General features: G+C 41.1%; 1 protein-coding gene across 3 annotated transcripts in view; it reads right to left on the reverse strand.

Moving 5' to 3' along the window:
* mafgb (v-maf avian musculoaponeurotic fibrosarcoma oncogene homolog Gb) overlaps positions 1 to 13,498 on the reverse strand; it is a 19,172-nt gene extending 5,674 nt beyond the window's left edge. Inside the window, exon 1 of one of the 3 annotated variants that reach the window (XM_031288934.2) lies at positions 13,226 to 13,498. The gene's annotated coding sequence lies outside the window, so the exon portion shown is untranslated. Of the gene's footprint in view, positions 1 to 12,515; positions 13,189 to 13,225 lie in introns of those variants that run through there. The other 2 variants (XM_031288932.2, XM_031288933.2) reach the window with 2 other exon arrangements.
* Between the last annotated feature and the right edge of the window lie 4,403 nt (positions 13,499 to 17,901).

The raw sequence follows: 17,901 nt of genomic DNA on the forward strand, positions 1-17,901 counted from the left end.
ATATTGTTATAGCTAGAGTAGTGGTTGTAGGGGTTGTTAGCACTGTGCAGTAGGACAGTATACTAAGTTTGGGGCTATTTCATCAAGGTTAGACAACAGAAAACCGGACCTACACCACAGCATAAAATGGCAATAAACTGTGTGTGTGTGTGTGTGTGTGTGTGTGTGTGTGTGTGTGTGTGTGTGTGTGTGTGTGTGTGTGTGTGTGTGTGTGTGTGTGTGTGTGTGTCTCAGGCCATGTGTAAGTCACCCAGGTTAAGCATCATCTGCTGAGCAAAGGCATCGCCATTCATCTTAGGTGTATACACCCACCCACACATACACAAACACACACACACACACACACACACACACACACACACAAAGTGCCAGAGGTGTCCTTCCCATAATGCTTGCGGGGTGGTCGCTGCGGTGTGGTCAATGCCACAGCCACTGTTGCTACAACAGACAGCTTTTTTGCTGTGGCAGGCTGTATTTTTATGGAGCAACCGAAAGAACGCTGACAACTCAAGAGCAGAGCTGCTTACGGTTACAGTGGAGAGACAACACACACACATACTCACACACAAACGCACACACACACACACACACAGACACACAGAGGACGGGACATGGATGGAAGAAGATGAGAGAAGTGGTGGAGATGAGTAACATACGGCTAGAAGAAAAGATAAGAAAGTGGGGAGAAAAGAGAGTGAGGAGTTTGTGGGATAGCAAGGTGAAGACAGGCTAGGTAAGAAAGGAGGAGAAGGGGGAGGGGGGGTGGTGGTGGTGGTGAAGGAGGACTGAAAGAATGCTGACGTCTCCAGAGCTGATTAGCGTTACAGCGGAGACATCACACCCACAGCCGAGAAAAATGCTGAGTATGGAGGGAGGACGGGGTGGGGGGTGGGTGCAAATGACAAGGGAGAAAGAAGAGAGGAAAAAGAGAGAGGCAAGTGAGTAGGAAAGAGGAAGAGGAGGGAGACAGAGGTGGGGATGGAGCGAGGAACGCCGATGAGGAGGAACAGGATGGGGGGGGGGCAGAGAAGGAGGAAGAAGAGGGGGTGGGAAAGCGTTTGTGTGAAAATGCATCCTCAACACATTTGTAAGAGCTTAGCTGTTGGGTACGAAGGGGGGGTGTAGGGGGGAGAGAGAAAGAATGGAGGGAGGAATGGATGGATGTGGATTGGGGTCAAAAAAAAAACCTGAACTCAGCAACGACCACGACTAAAACCTCCAATTAGAAAAGTTCTGAAGCTGATCCAGTGCAATGAAACTACTGCTGACCATCTCTCGCTCTCTCCCAACCTTTTGCTTTCTGTCTAACACACACACACACACACACACACACACACACACACACACACACACACACACACACACACACACACACACACACACACACACACACACACACGCACACACAAATCAAGTCCTGGAAAAAGGATGAAAACGAGAGTAATAGTGTGGCAGAAGGTGAACAGAGTGATCATGGGGTTTATAAAGATAGATTAAAGAGCACAAGGAACTGCACAAGACATAAAGCATGACTCCTTTTTCTTCATGTAGTGCAGACAAACAGGATGATGAACTCTGTGTGTGTGTGTGTGTGTGTGTGTGTGTGTGTGTGTGTGTGTGTGTGTGTGTGTGTCTTCAGACAGAGCTCTAATTAATCTTGTTTGAGAGCACCTTTTGCTCCAGCCACTGCCGCCACACAGAGAGGACTTTCTTAGAATGAGACCGTCTACTTAAAGCTGGTGGCATGCTGCACAGACACACACACAGAGTAAAATAAACAGCCAGATTAGACGCTTCAAAAACGACCCAGGGGCTGGTGTGTGTGGGTGTATGTGAGAATAAACAAGCTAGCATATAGAGAATGATCAAGAATAGACTCTACAGAGCCACAAGTCAGTGGTGATGCAGTGGCAAGTCTGTCTTTATTGAATAAACCAACATAACAACTGCCTTAACTGTGCCTCCTCCCTCAGGCAACTCTCTGAGCAATAATAGAACACAAAGTATGGCAGCCGAGTGAGGCGGTGAAGACACAGAGAGGACATGATGGAAAGACTTAAAGAGAGCAAAATGTTGGGACCGTGAATTAAAACCTTGGAACGCCACAATACTGGGCTCCTGGCTGCAGTCCACCTTGGCTTTGTTATAAAATAAAATAAAGGAGGGAGCAGTTCTCATTGATCTAATGTGGGCCGAGGGTGTTGAGGGAGTTGGTAAATAATTAACGATGAGCACTGTGTAGAGGCTAATTGAGAATTAGGAATCAGATCAATGATAATGGCAACCTATAGAGAGGGGGCAGGCTCATAGCAGATACACGGGGGCCATGAAGAGAGGGTGAGGAACTGAAGAGAGAGGAGGAGAAAAGACACCCCAGTTTCAGCCGTGCGTGTGGAGAAGGAGCAGGGGGCTATTATCTAGGAGGTATGCAGAGCGTGAAATAAGCATGATAACACAGACAGAGAGGGGAGGAAGAGGAGATGGAGAAAACACAAGGAAAAGAATTGCAAAGAAGCAAGAGCCTGGCCCCTCATATGCATATTATAATATACTATGGCAGGAGAAGAGCGATCACTTTCACACTTTTCTGAGAGTTCAAAAAGGGTATTGTGTGTGTGTGTGTGTGTGTGTGTGTGTGTGTGCGCACGCTGGTTAAGTGTGCGCTAGATAGTGTTTGTGCAAGTGTGTTATTAAAGGCGAGAAAAAGTCCTGCCGTCGACACGTTTTTCCCATTCCAGGTAGTAAGTCGGAGTGTGATGACAAATTTCCCAACACAAGCAAAAAAAACTGCACTGTCAGGCAATTGAGCTCTGGCTCTTCTTTTTTTTCATAAGTGCTTTTTTTGTAAGAAGAGAGAAAGCATGTAACATAGGTTAAGTTGTGTCTCTCTCTCTCTCTCTCTCTCTCTCTCTCTATCTATATCTATATCTATATCTATCTATATATATATGTGTGTGTGTGTGTGCGTGAAAAACAGAGGGCTGTGAGGGAGACCGCGATAAGTTAAACGACATGTTACGTTTATTTGCCCCAGAAGCTATACATCCCCCCCGGTCAGCAGTACCAAAGCCCGTCTACGGAAAGCCGTTCCACTCCCTATTAAGCCCCATTGTAGCTACTTTGGTTGCAGTTCCACCAGAGTTCCACTGGGGGTGATCACGGTCCAGTGCTAAATGAATGGGACCCTATGGAGCTAGACGGCTAAATTTGTCTCTTTCGCCTGATTTTTGTTGAGAAATCTCAGATTTGATTGTAGTTTTTGCAAGTTCAACATGGATTATAGGTCGAAAGTTGAATGAACGAGTACTTATGCCCTTTCGATTTGTTACAGGTTGAGTCGTTGTTGCCCATAACACGCTAGCATTCTGCTAATGAATGCTGATTGGTCAGTGAAGGACTGATTACGATCGGAGATCCCGCTTGACGGCATCCGAAGCAGAACCAGAATGTCAGAGTGAATATTTCGGCGTGGTCTTTAAAACATTAGCAAACCTCTTTCTAGCACGTGTATTGACAGGGAGAGTCTAACCTGTCAGCTGTGTTGTCGATGCCTCGAGAGAAAAAAGGAAGCGACTCAGAACTTGCCGTAAAGCAGAATCTCTGGCCGTATATGTGTATGACGTCATTGACATTTTAAAAGGCTTTTTAGAACAAAAAAGCCACTTTAAAAAAATCTAACACCCAGCAGTGTGTATTTTCTTAGCCTCCCCTTTCAAATGCAACATTCAAATTACTAGACAAAAAATGATATCCTGAGAAAAGTGGATTTTGAGGGGTATAGCTCCATAGAGTCCCATTCATTCTGCACTGGCCTGTGAGCGCCCCCTATATGGAACTCTGGTGGAACTGCAACCAGTTCAGAAGCCGGAAGTAACGAGAGAGTGGAACTTCTTCCCTTATTAGAAATTCTTTGGCAGTACTAACTCGAGACAAAGAGAAAGTTTTGGTTCAGCAGCAAAGTAAGTGTGGTGTGACTCTGTGTGGATGCATTTGTCATTATCAGTCTCATGAATGAGGAAATATCAGAAGTGTATAGTTATGTCTAGAAAGGAACAAGAGGAGATGTGTTTGTAGCTCATGGAGGGGTCATGGAGAGCAGCGGCCTTTTGCACTGGGACATTCCTGGTGACCATTTTAAGGTTTCTCATTTGCTGCCACTCATTTAAGATGGTATGACAGGCATTATGGCACACAGAAAATACACACGCACAGGACCATTAGTATGTGGGCACACTCTATAATAATGTCTCTTTTCCTTCATACAGTTAGTTTAGTTTGTTCCTCTGATTGCCAAACATTTATAACACGACATCTTCTAGCAGCACACATACAAAACCAAAATAACCAATTATGTGATTTATACTTCTACGTTTATGTAGAAAAATTCAAATTAGACGTGCCTCAAAAAAAGCAGAAGAAAGCTAATAACTTAAAGTTAATCCTGATAAGACGTTTGTGTTTGTGCATCATAAAAATGTATTTTTGTCTTTAATCTTACTTAATAGTATATTGTTTCCAGTACAAAGGACAACAGAAATCATAATGAAACTAATTTTTTACTTCCGTTTTTGTTATCTTCCAGGTTTGTCAGCTTTAGAGCTGAAAGAATAGGTTGATAAATCAATTAGTGAATCAATCGAAAAATGAATCTACAGCAAACTTGTTCTTTAAGAAAATAGGCAAGGCAAGGCAAGGCAGCTTTATTTGTATAGCACATTTCAGCAACAGGGCAATTCAAAGTGCTTTACATGAAAACAGATTAAAAAAATTTAAAACAGATAAAATACAAGAATAAAAGGTACAGTGCAGTACCCATTTGAAAAATGGGTAATTTTAAACCTTGTTAATATTGATGACAATGTGTTCAAACGGAAAACGAGCCATATTTCAGGAAATAAACTTGTCCATGATTCTATTGAGAGACTTCCAGCTGACAGCAGTGTCTGTGAGCATCACTGGCCGGCCAGCAGGGAGGCGATCCCGGCCGCCACCAGCTGGCTGTCCCGTCAGACTGAAGCTTCTGACAACATCGGAGAAAATGTGCAGTTGGCCATCAATGTTTGTTAAAACTGCCCATATTCAAACTCTACACAGTTAATTGCTCGCATAAAAAAGTCTCAATAGTGAATTTAGTGGTGAAATAGCAGACAGAAATTGTAAGAAGTTTCCAGTTGTTTGCTGCTGCTGCTACGGCAAACTCCCGATCTAGATTATAGAATCGATTGCTTTTTTATAATTTCCATCTGCTATTTCACACACGTTTTCCGTTTGAACACATTGTCATCAATATTAACAAGGTTTAAAATGACCCATTTTTCAAATTTGGATATCGTTTCAAAATCGGAAATCAAATGAACGAAAAAGTACACGGGCTATACAAAAGACCGTCAATCAGGAGTGATTGTTGTGAGTACGTGTCGGAGAATAGCGCGGACACGCTCCTCACACTGACGCACCACCCGGAGAAAAAAGTGAGAGAAAGAAAAAGGAGAGGTCGCAGTTCGGACGATGACTACCCGGTTGAGATTGTGTGTGTGTGTGTGTGTGTGTCCTCGAGATCTGACAACACACAAACACACGTAGCAGAGCTACCCACACCCATGTTTGTACTGTTGCTTAATTAAATAAAACATCAAAAGAGAGAAGTTGTCTCCGTCCGTGTTTTAACAGACACACCTGGGGCGAAGTTGGAAACCAGAATCAGCTTTAAATACAGTCCTAATCTAGTCCTCACTAACACGGGCCCAATTATAATATCTACATGAAAACTTCACTGTTGTTGCATGAAATGTTGTTTGTGTTTAGCCTACATCATCAGTTTCTATCATGTGAAATAAGAGGCTAAGCCAGCCTGGTGGCCAAGCTGCAGACAGATGCTCCTCAACAGTGTGCTCCCCAGCAGTCAGCTCCCCCTGCTGTTCATAAGGTGCCTCTGCACCCCTTTCGTTTCAGACCCTCCCACCAGCCTTTGGGCCACGCCTCCTCATTTACATTGACATGTGTCAAGTCCAAATGAAAAGCCAATGTTAAATTGAAATCGAAAAGCCAAATATTAAATCCAAATTAAAAGCCAATGTTAAATTGAAATTCAAAAGCCAAATATTAAATCCAAATTAAAAGCCAATGTTAAATTTAAATTCAAAAGCCAAATATTAAATCCAAATGGAAAAGCCAATGTTAAATTTAAATTCAAAAGCCAAATATTAAATCCAAATGGAAAAGCCAAATGGAAAATGAAAAAAAAAAAAAATAATATTTTTAATTTGATCAATGGAAAATTTTAAAAAATAATAATATTTTTAATTTGATCTTGCTTCGTTTTCTCTTTGGACTTTCAATTTCTCTTTGGACTTTCAATTTGAATTATGAATAAATATTTCCTCCATAGGTGTAATGGTTAAAAGGTTAAGTCAATTATACCTAGGGTTGCAAAGGGGCGGAAATTTTACAGTAAATTTCCGGAAACTTTCCATGGAAAGTTTAGCTGGGGAATTTTGGAAACATTCCAATTTGGAAACTTTCATGGGAATTAATGGGAATAAATGGGAATAAACTGGATATTTTTAATATTGCTTTCCATGGAAAGTTTAGCTGGGGATTTTTGGAAACATTCCAATTTTGATTTACTATGGTTAGTGGGCTATACAATTAACACACATAGGTTAATAATAGCAATGGGTTATGTATTACCCCAAAAAAAAGGACATTCAACTGAAGTTGCATTAAATCAGGATTCAAGATTCAAGATTATGCTGCAAGATGTTTTTTTTTCCCAACTACATTTAAATTCCCTGTTACAGACTAACAGTATTATAACAAGCAATATTAAAAATATCCAGTTTATTCCCATTAATTCCCATTTATTCCCGTTAATTCCTGTTAATTCCCATGGAAAGTTTCCAACTTTGAAAATTCCCAGAATTTTGCAACCCTAATTATACATATACATATATATCTATTTTGAGTCAGAACAGCTCTGATGTAAAGTTTCCAAACTAGGCTTTAATGTGAACAGGGAAATGAGAACTCAGCAGAGAACTGTTGCTGAGCGGAACTAATGTAATGCCACAGGTGAATGCAAAGAGCTGGTGCCACATTTGAGGCACTCACATATCTTTGTGCCCTCTCTTTTATCCTTGGCATTGATCCACACTGTGTGTATGTGTTTTTTTTATTTAAAAAGGTTTAAAAATTCATACCACAATGCTGGGATCGTCACACTGCAGTTAAAAAATGCTGCAATTTGGCGCATAGAGATGATGCAACTGGCAGACAACTGCTGGTATCGATACTCCTGTTACCAGGGCCTTGCATCTCCACAGCTACTATTCTCAATATCTCAACACTGCATGCAAAACAAAATCACTGCTCTGGTATGGAGTGTATGTGTTTCTATTTGTGTATGTGTGGAAACAAGTAGTCTCCTTTAACTAGGGCCTTCTCAAAAACCTCCAAAATAACTCAAAGGTCCTTGGAGGGAAAACATGAGAAGTTGACTCAGATTGCTGATCACAGAGTTGAGATTTTTGGTACAGAAAAGCAGCTTTGTAATATTGGTGTTTCAACAAATTTCAGGACAGAAGGTTGGATCAGTAATTTGAGCTACTGAACTTAAACATGTTTTCCATTTCCAAATCCTTTTGACTTCCCTTGCAATGGGATTTATCTTGCTTCGTATATTTTTCGGTTCTCAGTGAGGTTATGTAAATAAGGAGTCAAGACACTTGTGGAGGGAGGGTACATCTCACACACACACACACACACACACACACACACACACACACACACACACACACACACACACACGCAAGAAAAACAGTGGAGCACAGCAATGATTATGCACCAGATCTGCTTACACCATATTTCATCATTACTGTGGAGAAAAAACACTCAACTATTGATCTGCCCCACTGCTTCCTTTTCTCTCTGCCTCTCTCCTCTCTCTCTCACCCACTCTCCCATTCCGTCTTTTACTTATCCCTTTTTACGTCTCTCCCGCTCTCAGAAATTTGCAAACATAACAAGACTTTTTTTTAAATGGATCCCAGTAGTAAACAAGACCATAAACATGCAGTACTTAGAAATGATCTCCACAAACACGAAACTCTCTCTCACACACACACACACACACACACACACACACACACACACACACACACACGAGGTGGACACAATACTGTGAACACCTGTGCAAACTAATGCAATCCAGTACTATAACCCTGCAATAAAGGATGGCTTTGTGAATTTTCTTCTTTAATGCAAATCCCAGAGCGCAGATGGATAAAGAAACAATACAACAGGAACATGTTACTAATGTAGTCTATATCGACGACGTTTCATTTCTGGGATTGTTCAGGTGCCGCCGGAAATTCCGCCGGATGTCCCTCACCTTCCGCTTTCTTTGTGTTTGTGTTGGCATTGTAAACTCCGGTGGATTTCTGAGGACTATGGTTAACTGCTCCTCAGATCGCTGCAGGGTAAATCCAGACATCTAGCTAGACTAGCTGTCCAATCTGAGTTTTCTGTTCTAAAACAACTTTTGAACGAGCACTTGTTCCACCAAAACAAGTTCCTTCCCGAGGCTATTTTGCAGAGGCACCGTCATTGTGTCCTGAGCTTAGCGTCGCCCATGACAGTTGTGATTGGTTGTTTTTTTTTTTTGTAAGATTATTTTTTGGGGCATTTCCCTTTATTGACAGTGGATATACCGGAAAGGGGGAAAGAGATCCCCCATCTCTTTCCCCCATCTCTTTCCCCGACACGCAGCAAAGGGCAGCGGGCCGGACTCGAACCCGTGCCGCTGCAGGACCCAGCCAACATGGGGTGCAGCCAACATGGGGTGAACGCCCCCACTGGGTGAGCTAGAGGCCGCCCCAGTTGTGATTGGTTTAAAGAAATGCCAATAAACCAGAGCATGTTTTCTCCCATCCCAGAATGCTGTGTGGACTCGCCACACCCTCCTCCGCAGCGCTGTTGAGGGAGGTCTGGCAATGCGAGGCTAGTTACAATGTAATGCTGTACATTAGGACCAAAATATCATTAACCACCACCTTAAAATTATAGACTTGAATGAACACCTCATTGACAGTTGAGGTTGGGTATTGAACCGTAATAACTTTCACAATGTGTCCGTAGCACTGAGTTTCAAAAACTGTCGAGTACCAGAATGCTTGCTCAGTTTCTTAGTCTTGTTTTCCTATTTTAATAAGATATTTCCTGGGTGATATTGCAAATTTACTAATTTTAGACTTTTCATTCAAGGAAAGTTATTGTATGGCTGGTCCGTGTTAAGACAACATTAACGCAAGCATTTTACCTTGTTTCATTAACGAGAAGGTTTGTCAAAAAACACTTTTATATTCTTTAAAGTATACGCTATGAAATAAAGTGTTGTTTTGGTACGTGTATCAGTACTGAAACCCAGGTACTGTAAATTATAGGCACCGGTATAAAAAGGTAACGATACTCATCTCTATTGGAAATCAGTAAGACAAAAGGTGAACGTTATTAGCTTCACAAGGGTAACATTTATGGCAAGGCTGTGATATTGTATTGCATGTTTGTAAGTGCCCATCGCTTGTAAACTTTCAATAAAACTAGAGCTGAAAGGATTTATTGATTGACTGATAAGTCAAATGACAAAAAAAGTCTGCATATGTCATTATAAACCAAATATTTAGTTGTTTTTTGGACTTTTGGTCATACAAAGCAAGGCATTTGAAGAAATCACCTTTGGTGACGGTCATTTTTTTTAACAATTTCTGACCTTTCATAGATTAATTAGTTATAAAACACAAAACAGACAAAGCTTTTAAGACGCTAATCCAAACTAACAATTATTTTCATCAGTGATTAATCTGATGGTTATTTTCGCAATAATGAACGTAAAATGCCAAGCGATAGAGAAAAATTTCCATCACAATTTCCTAAAGCCCAAGCTGACATATTTGTTAGTTTGTTTCATCTGACCAGCAGTCAATATTATATGTATATGTATTCAGTCAATATTCACATTTGAGAAACTTGAACCAGTTCTTTTTTTAGCATTTTGCTGGGGAAAAAAAGAGACTTAAACAATGGTTGCAGATTAATTCTCTAATTACTAATTGATATATCAACTTATTGTTTCAGTTCTCAACATGAGGGCATCTCTTCCTCCCAGTATAAACTCCTGTCCTATCTTTACTTCATCACACGCCTAGAGGAGGTTTTTAGTGTTATATAAACTTGACCCCTGTACATGCAGGGAATCAAACAAGTGTACATGAGCACTCACACACAAACACAATCCTCTGTCCTCTGTTACTTAGGACTTCCTCCTGAAGAGTGAAGCATCGGGGCAGACATTGTTAAAGGATAGAAAGAAATCAACCGCCAAGTGCAAAATGTTGTAATGGCCAACTGATAGTCAAATCACCTCCCATTGCTACATCATTCTACATATTGCAAGACACACACACACACACACACACACACACACACACCTTAGTGCTTACTGTGCTCTCTCTCTCTCTCTCACACACAGCCCCTACAGCAACTAGATCTTAGCATCTTATAGGCCTAGGTGTTTTATATCTCCTGCTCTCTCACATGCACACACACACACACACACACACACACACACACACACACACACACACACACACACACACACACACACACACACACACACACGGCAAGGCAAAGAAACTAGCTGTGGTAAGTAACAAGTGAAAACGCCATCTGTCAAGCGAGAGCGCATTTGCTTCGCCTCAGCATTTTCAGGGGAATGCCTTGAAGACAAAAAGGTCCTTGTTCTCAATCTCTCCGCAAATCCCATCTCTCATTCTTCCTCCCTCTTCCTTCATCCCCCTTGCTCCGCGCGCCTTGCCGCTCCGCCACCATCAGCAAAGTTGCACACATAAGCATTGGTCAGCGTTCAATTACCGTGAACACCAGGGAAGGATGGGGAAAGTACTTGACAGAGAAATGCACTTCAAGCACTGATTAAATACTGATACCAAGTATAAAAAACTTTAGCCCCTTGGTTGTGTGTGTGTGTGTGTGTGTGTGTGTGTGTGTGTGTGTGTGTGAGTGAGAGAGAGAGAGAGAGAGAGACAGTAAGGGGGGTTGCTCTTCTCTCCAATACAACTGTTTCATCATTATGACCCTCTATTACAGTACTTGCCAACTTGCTTACTACATACTTTTGATACACTCCGCAGAGTGCTGACTCTAACTAAAGCTGCTGATATGGAGTCATTAGGGGGTGAAGTTTCTGTTTTTCTTGAGCCCACAGAGCTTCCCTATTACTCTTCAGTGTTTAAGAGTTACAATAATCATAGGTTGCTACCAGGCAGCAGATAATGGCCCATCTACAAGAAATCAATCAAGGATATTCTGTTGCAATGCATTAGAGTTCATTTCTTTTTTTAGCCCCTTATGTGGGTTCATGAGCAGTCAATGTGCAACATTAACTGACATGGGAATGCCTCCTAACCCATTAGTTTTTCTCCAAGTATATTTAATATTTACACACCAGGATAATTTCTGATTTGTAGACTTTCAGACAAAAGGTGAGTGAGGTCACTAAAAAAAATATCAAGGACAGTATCACTGCTTGTCTGCTTGTGAAATGTTTTATTCAAGTCATAACCCAAAAGTATAAAGAGGTTAATAAACTAAATAATTTACAGCATGATAGTTACCATGCCTGTGTGCACATTCTTCCCATTTGCCCTAAATCCACTTTGACTGAAAATGTATTTGATACCACTGATTAACCAAACCTCACTGAAAAAAAATTACAGCAACAAAATTAGCACTGACATTTTAAAACGCACATTCCGCAGCCCACATAAGCTCTCTTTATCCCCTAAATACGTCAGAATCTACTACATGACCGGACCTATCTATTTCAGAGCCAAACCCCCCAATACAAACCCAGCTCTGCCTTCCCTCGCGCCAGACCTTTGTCCGCCCGCCTACCGCCGGTGCCATGTTGCCATGGCTCCCTCATGCCTCCGCTCTGCTCGCGCAAACGTTGAGAAATAACAACGTTGTGATGAATCAGCATCTCTGCCGCGAGCCCAGCCGGTCTACAACCGGTCACACCAGGAAATAGACCAATTCTCTCTGTTTGAACCGACAACACAAGTCACTTAAACGTTAAAATGTATCACCCGATGTGAATAGATAGCTACATGAACAGAAGGCCTGTCGTTAGAACAGCGTCTGACACAAAGCAAATGTCAAAACAGTCGCTGAAGCAGTCACTGCTGCCCTCTCACTAAAGGCTAGACTCTCCAGCTAGCCGCTGGGCGTTTGACAGTTATAAATACACTACGACAGCACAGTTGTTTATTGTTGTCACCGGCTTTTTATTCATTACACATTTTACTTCTGTCACACCGCCAACTCAGCAAGCAGCGAGTGGACGAAAGGTTACCTTACGAGTCCGTATAACCACTCGCAAAACAAGTAAAAAAAGAAATCCCAGCACACACACTTAACGAACAGCTGATTGCACATCTTACCTGTAAAGAAGCAACACAAGAATCGGTTTGTGAAGCGACAGCGGGAGGCTTCCAGTTTGTGTCCACCGCTGCCGCTTCAGCACCCCGAAGAGAGGACAGTCGGGGAAGCTAACGTTGAGGTTACGTGTTGTTTTCGAAGGTTTCCGCTGTCCTAAGTTGTTGCTCTACCTTAAGGTTTATCCCTAGCTCTCCTTGCGTTCACCTTTCTAAATATCTAGCCATTTAGTAGCCATAAAACAAGGGAATCCCCGGCCATACCAACGGCAAAGAAAGCCGACTTGCATTCGGACTCCCCGCACGGTCTTCTAATTCCGACACATGGCTTCTTTTTTAAGCTTGACAGCCGTACGCAACGAAACGTACACCCCCTTTGTCTGTGTTAGTATGAAATCCCCGGTTGGTCGGTCGGCGTGATTGTTCGCTCGAACAGACCCGGTCTCTCGGAACCGTATGTGCAGGTGTGGATGACGAGTGGATCGTGATGATTCAGCACTACCAGACTGCTGCCCTTTAAACGGCAGCGGCGTTGCTGTGAGTTCGGCTGAGCAGGACAACGCAGCGGCAGCGTCGCACAACGGAACAAGCGGCAACACAAGCGCGGCGATAACGGCATGGCAGCGGCGGTGGCATTGCACACTCAGCAAAACAACACCTCTATATTCAGCACTTTTAAAGCAATTTTAATTTTGATTTCGACAAAGCTGACTCACCACAAGTCAAACCGGCGCTTTTCGCCCACCGCACCTTCGAAGGTTAGGTTAGCCGATGGTTGCTCGACCCGCTGTGGAGACAGACAGTTGGAAAAATGTTTTTTCCGCTCACGCCTTCTCGCAGGTCTACATATATCCACTCCTTCCTCGCTTGTTTTAGTCTATGGTCGGAGGCGCCAGACGTCAACTGATGTTTGGATCACATGGTTTCATTCATGAAGGATCTACGCAACCCGTATTTAAAGAGACATGAGACACTACTACGCTGTGATGGACTGTTGTTAACAACAGTCAGTGTGGAAGGGTGACAAGACAGCCCCACCTCTGTGCATATTTCTAAACTTAGCTAGCACTTAGAGCTAACATTTGAAGTACTTGATTGGCTCCAAAAATAGTAGGCTACAGAGTGATGGAATTAAAAAAAAAACATCTGATGCTGTCATTCTTATTGATTACCATCAGCTTTGGGAAAGTTATATATTTTGTATGTAGGCTACATGTATTAAATGTGACACCAGAGTTGAAGATACTGTGATTTTTTTTTATTTATTTATTTTAAACTTTTTTTGTGATTTCATAAAAGAAAAATACAGCTCTAAAATTGGGCTACATGCTTTGTATAATACATGTCCTGTTTTTTAAGCTGATGACCTTAATGACATCTAACTGACATGTAGATCTATATCACGGTTGTACTTCCTCTAAAAGAAGGATGTGATATATATCAGACATGAGGAGGTCATGACTCAGGTTCCAGAGAACACATTTTTCACTTTCACAAAAACTGATATATATGTTTCCCATTTTTCCTGAGGCCATGAGGTTGTAAATAATTGCATTTAGGATGCAACAGTATGACACTTGGGGGGGTCAAAATAACCCTAACCCTAACCCTGTTTTTCATAGGTTTCATATACTAACTGACTTTACAGTAGGCCTAATTTTGCATTTTTGTCTGGTTGGCAACTTTAAAATCCCACATTTTTAATCTGCTTTTAATTCAGAAGCTAACTGAAAGCCATAAACCTGTATAAACGGATCACACACAATCCATCCTCAATTACAGGACAATTTAAAAATAAAACTATCAGGACCAATTTACAGTAGTTTATTAATACTCCATTTCCATTTCTGAGAAACTAATGCCTTTCAATACAAGACAAGAAAGCACTCAACCATTGGCAGCCTATTTCTGGATAATGCCGCTTAGTTTATGATAAAATAGCCGGTATTACATATTCAACGACTGACATCTCCACATCTGTGTTCACAGGCCTTTAAGAAATCAAAGCAAATCTCCGCCAGGCTGCAAAAAGTGAAGATTAGTTTTGAAATACCACCTAAATATTGTGTGGTATATTTAAGAAATAACTCTTATTTAGCCCAAATGTAATCATACAACCTGTATGCCATACATACATCACATACAGCCACTGTATGGGTGAGGTTAAGAATTGTGATTTCAGGATTAGTCATTTTTTATCCAAAGGAGCTCCAGACATTTTATCATGTGTCATGATGTGTTTCTTATTATTTTATGAAGAGCCGCCCTTGCCCACACTACCGATGAATGCAAGCTCGAGGAGATGCAGCATCCTGCACATACTGTATGAAGAAACGCCAGTAAAAATGCTCATTATACTGGTAGCATGTAGGCAGTGGTACCACTAAAAGTAACTAAGTAATTTACCCAAGTACTTGTGCTTTACTTGTAATTCCATTTTGTGCCACTTTACACTTTTAAGGTGTACTTTTCATTTATCTGACAGCTTTAGTCACTTTGCAGATTGTATCATTTTGAAATGGACCATTCTGCATAATAAGCACTTTTACTTGCAGTGCTTTCACGTGTAACAGAGTATTTATACACTGTGTTTTTTACTACTTTTACTTAAAGTACAAGATCTGAGTACTTCTTCCACCACTGCTTGTAGGCCATCACAGAGGCTAACCATTCTTGATGTGTCAACACAGAGGCAGTGGTGAAAAGTAACTAAGTACATTTACTCAAGTGCTATGATTTCGAGGTACTTAGTATTTTGGACTAGGAGTATTTTGAGCTGACTACTTCCATTTTAAACTACATTATACTTGTACTCTAATACATTTTCAGATGGAAATATTGTACTTTTTACTCAACTACATTTATTCAACAGCAATATTTCACAAGTTACTTTGAAGTTTTGAAGAAGGAATTTGAGTTTTACATGCCAAGCACTTTATCAGTTAATAAAATATAGTTTTTATACCAGAAACTGTCAAATAACAGCATGTAAAGTAGTTCACCTCGACTACAGATACAATAAATAAAATGCTGCGTTTATGTTAATGCATCAGCAGCGATAATCAAATAATATAATAATTAACAATATGGTTATTATAACATTCTGAAAGACGCATTTCTGTATAATATGTATAACTTGTAGTGCAGCATCCTTTTAATTAAGTAAAAGTTCTAAATATGAGGACAGACCATATTCACCCACTCCAACACACCTGTGTGCATGTCTGATTCCCAGATAAGCATCGGTAGACCAAAGCTGTCTGCCCAGGAACTCTCTATACTGTACATTGCACACTGGCATTAGAGGGAAGCCCATACTGCAGATTCACTCAATGTGTGGTAACTGTCAGCTTCCTCTTTCTGCGACCGTTTCACTAGACAGCTGCACCAAGCTGATACTGTATCAGCCCGGATATCTCTCTCTCTCTCTCTCTCTCTCTCTCACACACACACACACACACACACTCGCTCGTCTCTCCAAGTTTTTCATTTTAGAGGGGGTTAGGTGGATGTTTGGTGGTGGTGCTCTTCCATCTATTCACTCATCTTGGTTTCTGGCACTCCCCCTGGCCTTGATACCATATGCAAACACCCATGTTACTGCAAAGGTCAGTGATTACATTGATTGAATAGAGATGACAGGGAGCATCTGGCCTACCTGTGGATAGAAATCCCATGCTGGGCTGGAGCAAGCACACACATACGCACACACACACGCACATACACACACACAACTTTCCACTCAGGATTATCTGCCATTGAACTGCCATTTTAGACCCACTGCCGGTGTCAAGATTATTGACTCAGAAGCACATCGTCTTCACCTTAGGTGGAAGAGAGGCGCTCAAAGCTGCCTGACCGACGAAAGGTAACAGAAGTCTAATAATGAGAGGCAAATGGAAGTCACTCCAGGAATGGCTAATCTTAACGGACAGAGGCAGGAGCATGCGGAGAATAACCTTTCACAATAAAAAGAGGGATTACCGAGACACTTCAGCAGCTGAGGAAAAATCGTTGAACGCACAAATAAACAGCCCGAGTGCAGTAAGAGCACGCAGGACTCAATTTAATCAAGGGACACTGGTGTGTGTGTTAGTTTAAGGAAAATAAACTAATCCTACAACAGCAACAAATTGTTCAATTATAATGAGGACATGGCTCTTCACAAACCATCACTTTTCTTCCATCATTTTTACTTTGCCATTATGCACCTGTGTGTTGACTGAATAGACCCACAGGCCTATCTCATTCCAACACAAAGTGGCATCTGTTAATCCCCAATGTAGCAGCCTGGAGCGTAAGAATGGGCCCAAATATATAGACTTGAGTACTTCACAGACTTCAATTCTGCTGCACTTACTGCAATCTCATAACATACCCAAATGTAATTGCACTTCTGTCCTCTTATCACACCGATTCAGAACTCATTGATATTTTGTTTCTAAGCTTGCAGCACCCAGTGGTGGAAAGTTACATTTATTCAAGTACTGTACTTAAGCACACAGAGGTAGTTGAGTATTTCAGATTAAGATTTCACATAAAAAAACTATGGCAATCTTAAGAAATACAACATATACATGCAAATCTAATCTTTCTGGCTTGTGACCACTTACCAAAAAAGCTGTGTGCAATTGAGGCCCCTAGACCCCCCCGCTTTATACTTTTCAAATTGTTTTATTTAAATAACCAGTTGAGGCCCAAAAAGGTTGAGAAAAGTAAAAAAAAGAAAGAAAAAGAAATTGATTTCATCTCAAGACTCCAGATTTACCTGGTGACACTTTGGAGGAGTCTGACCCCTAGTTTGAGTACCACTGGACTAAACTACCAAACTATAAATAAATGAGTTACAATTCAATCTCAAGCACCTACAACAGTAAAATGGCACTTACATTGATTTACACACAGAATAAACCGTATTAACAATCCAATAATGTCATTTATAATAATATAACAGTCACAGGGGATATTTGAGTTCTTTTACTTTTGCAGTATAAATCTATGAGTACATTTAGCTGATAATTCTTCTGTGCTTTTAGTATATTTCAAACCCCAGTTCCACTGAAGTTGGGACTTTGTGTGAAAATGTAAATAAAAACAGAATACAATGACTTGCAAATCCTTTTCAACCTATATTCAATTGAATACACTACAAAGACAAGATATTTAATGTTCAAACTGATAAAACTTTGTTTTTTTGCAAATATTCATTTAAAAATTACTCAGTTTGAATTTGATGCCTGCAACAAGTTCCAAAAAAGCTGGGACAGGGGCATGTTTACTACTGTGTTACATCACCTTTTCTTTTAACAATACTCAATAAGCGTTTGGGAACTGAGGACACTTATTTTTGAAGCTTTGTAGGTGGAATTCTTTTCCATTCTTGCTTAATGTA

This window comes from Sander lucioperca, chromosome 4, assembly GCF_008315115.2.
Source record: "Sander lucioperca isolate FBNREF2018 chromosome 4, SLUC_FBN_1.2, whole genome shotgun sequence".
In the NCBI taxonomy this organism is placed as follows: Eukaryota; Metazoa; Chordata; class Actinopteri; order Perciformes; family Percidae; genus Sander; species Sander lucioperca.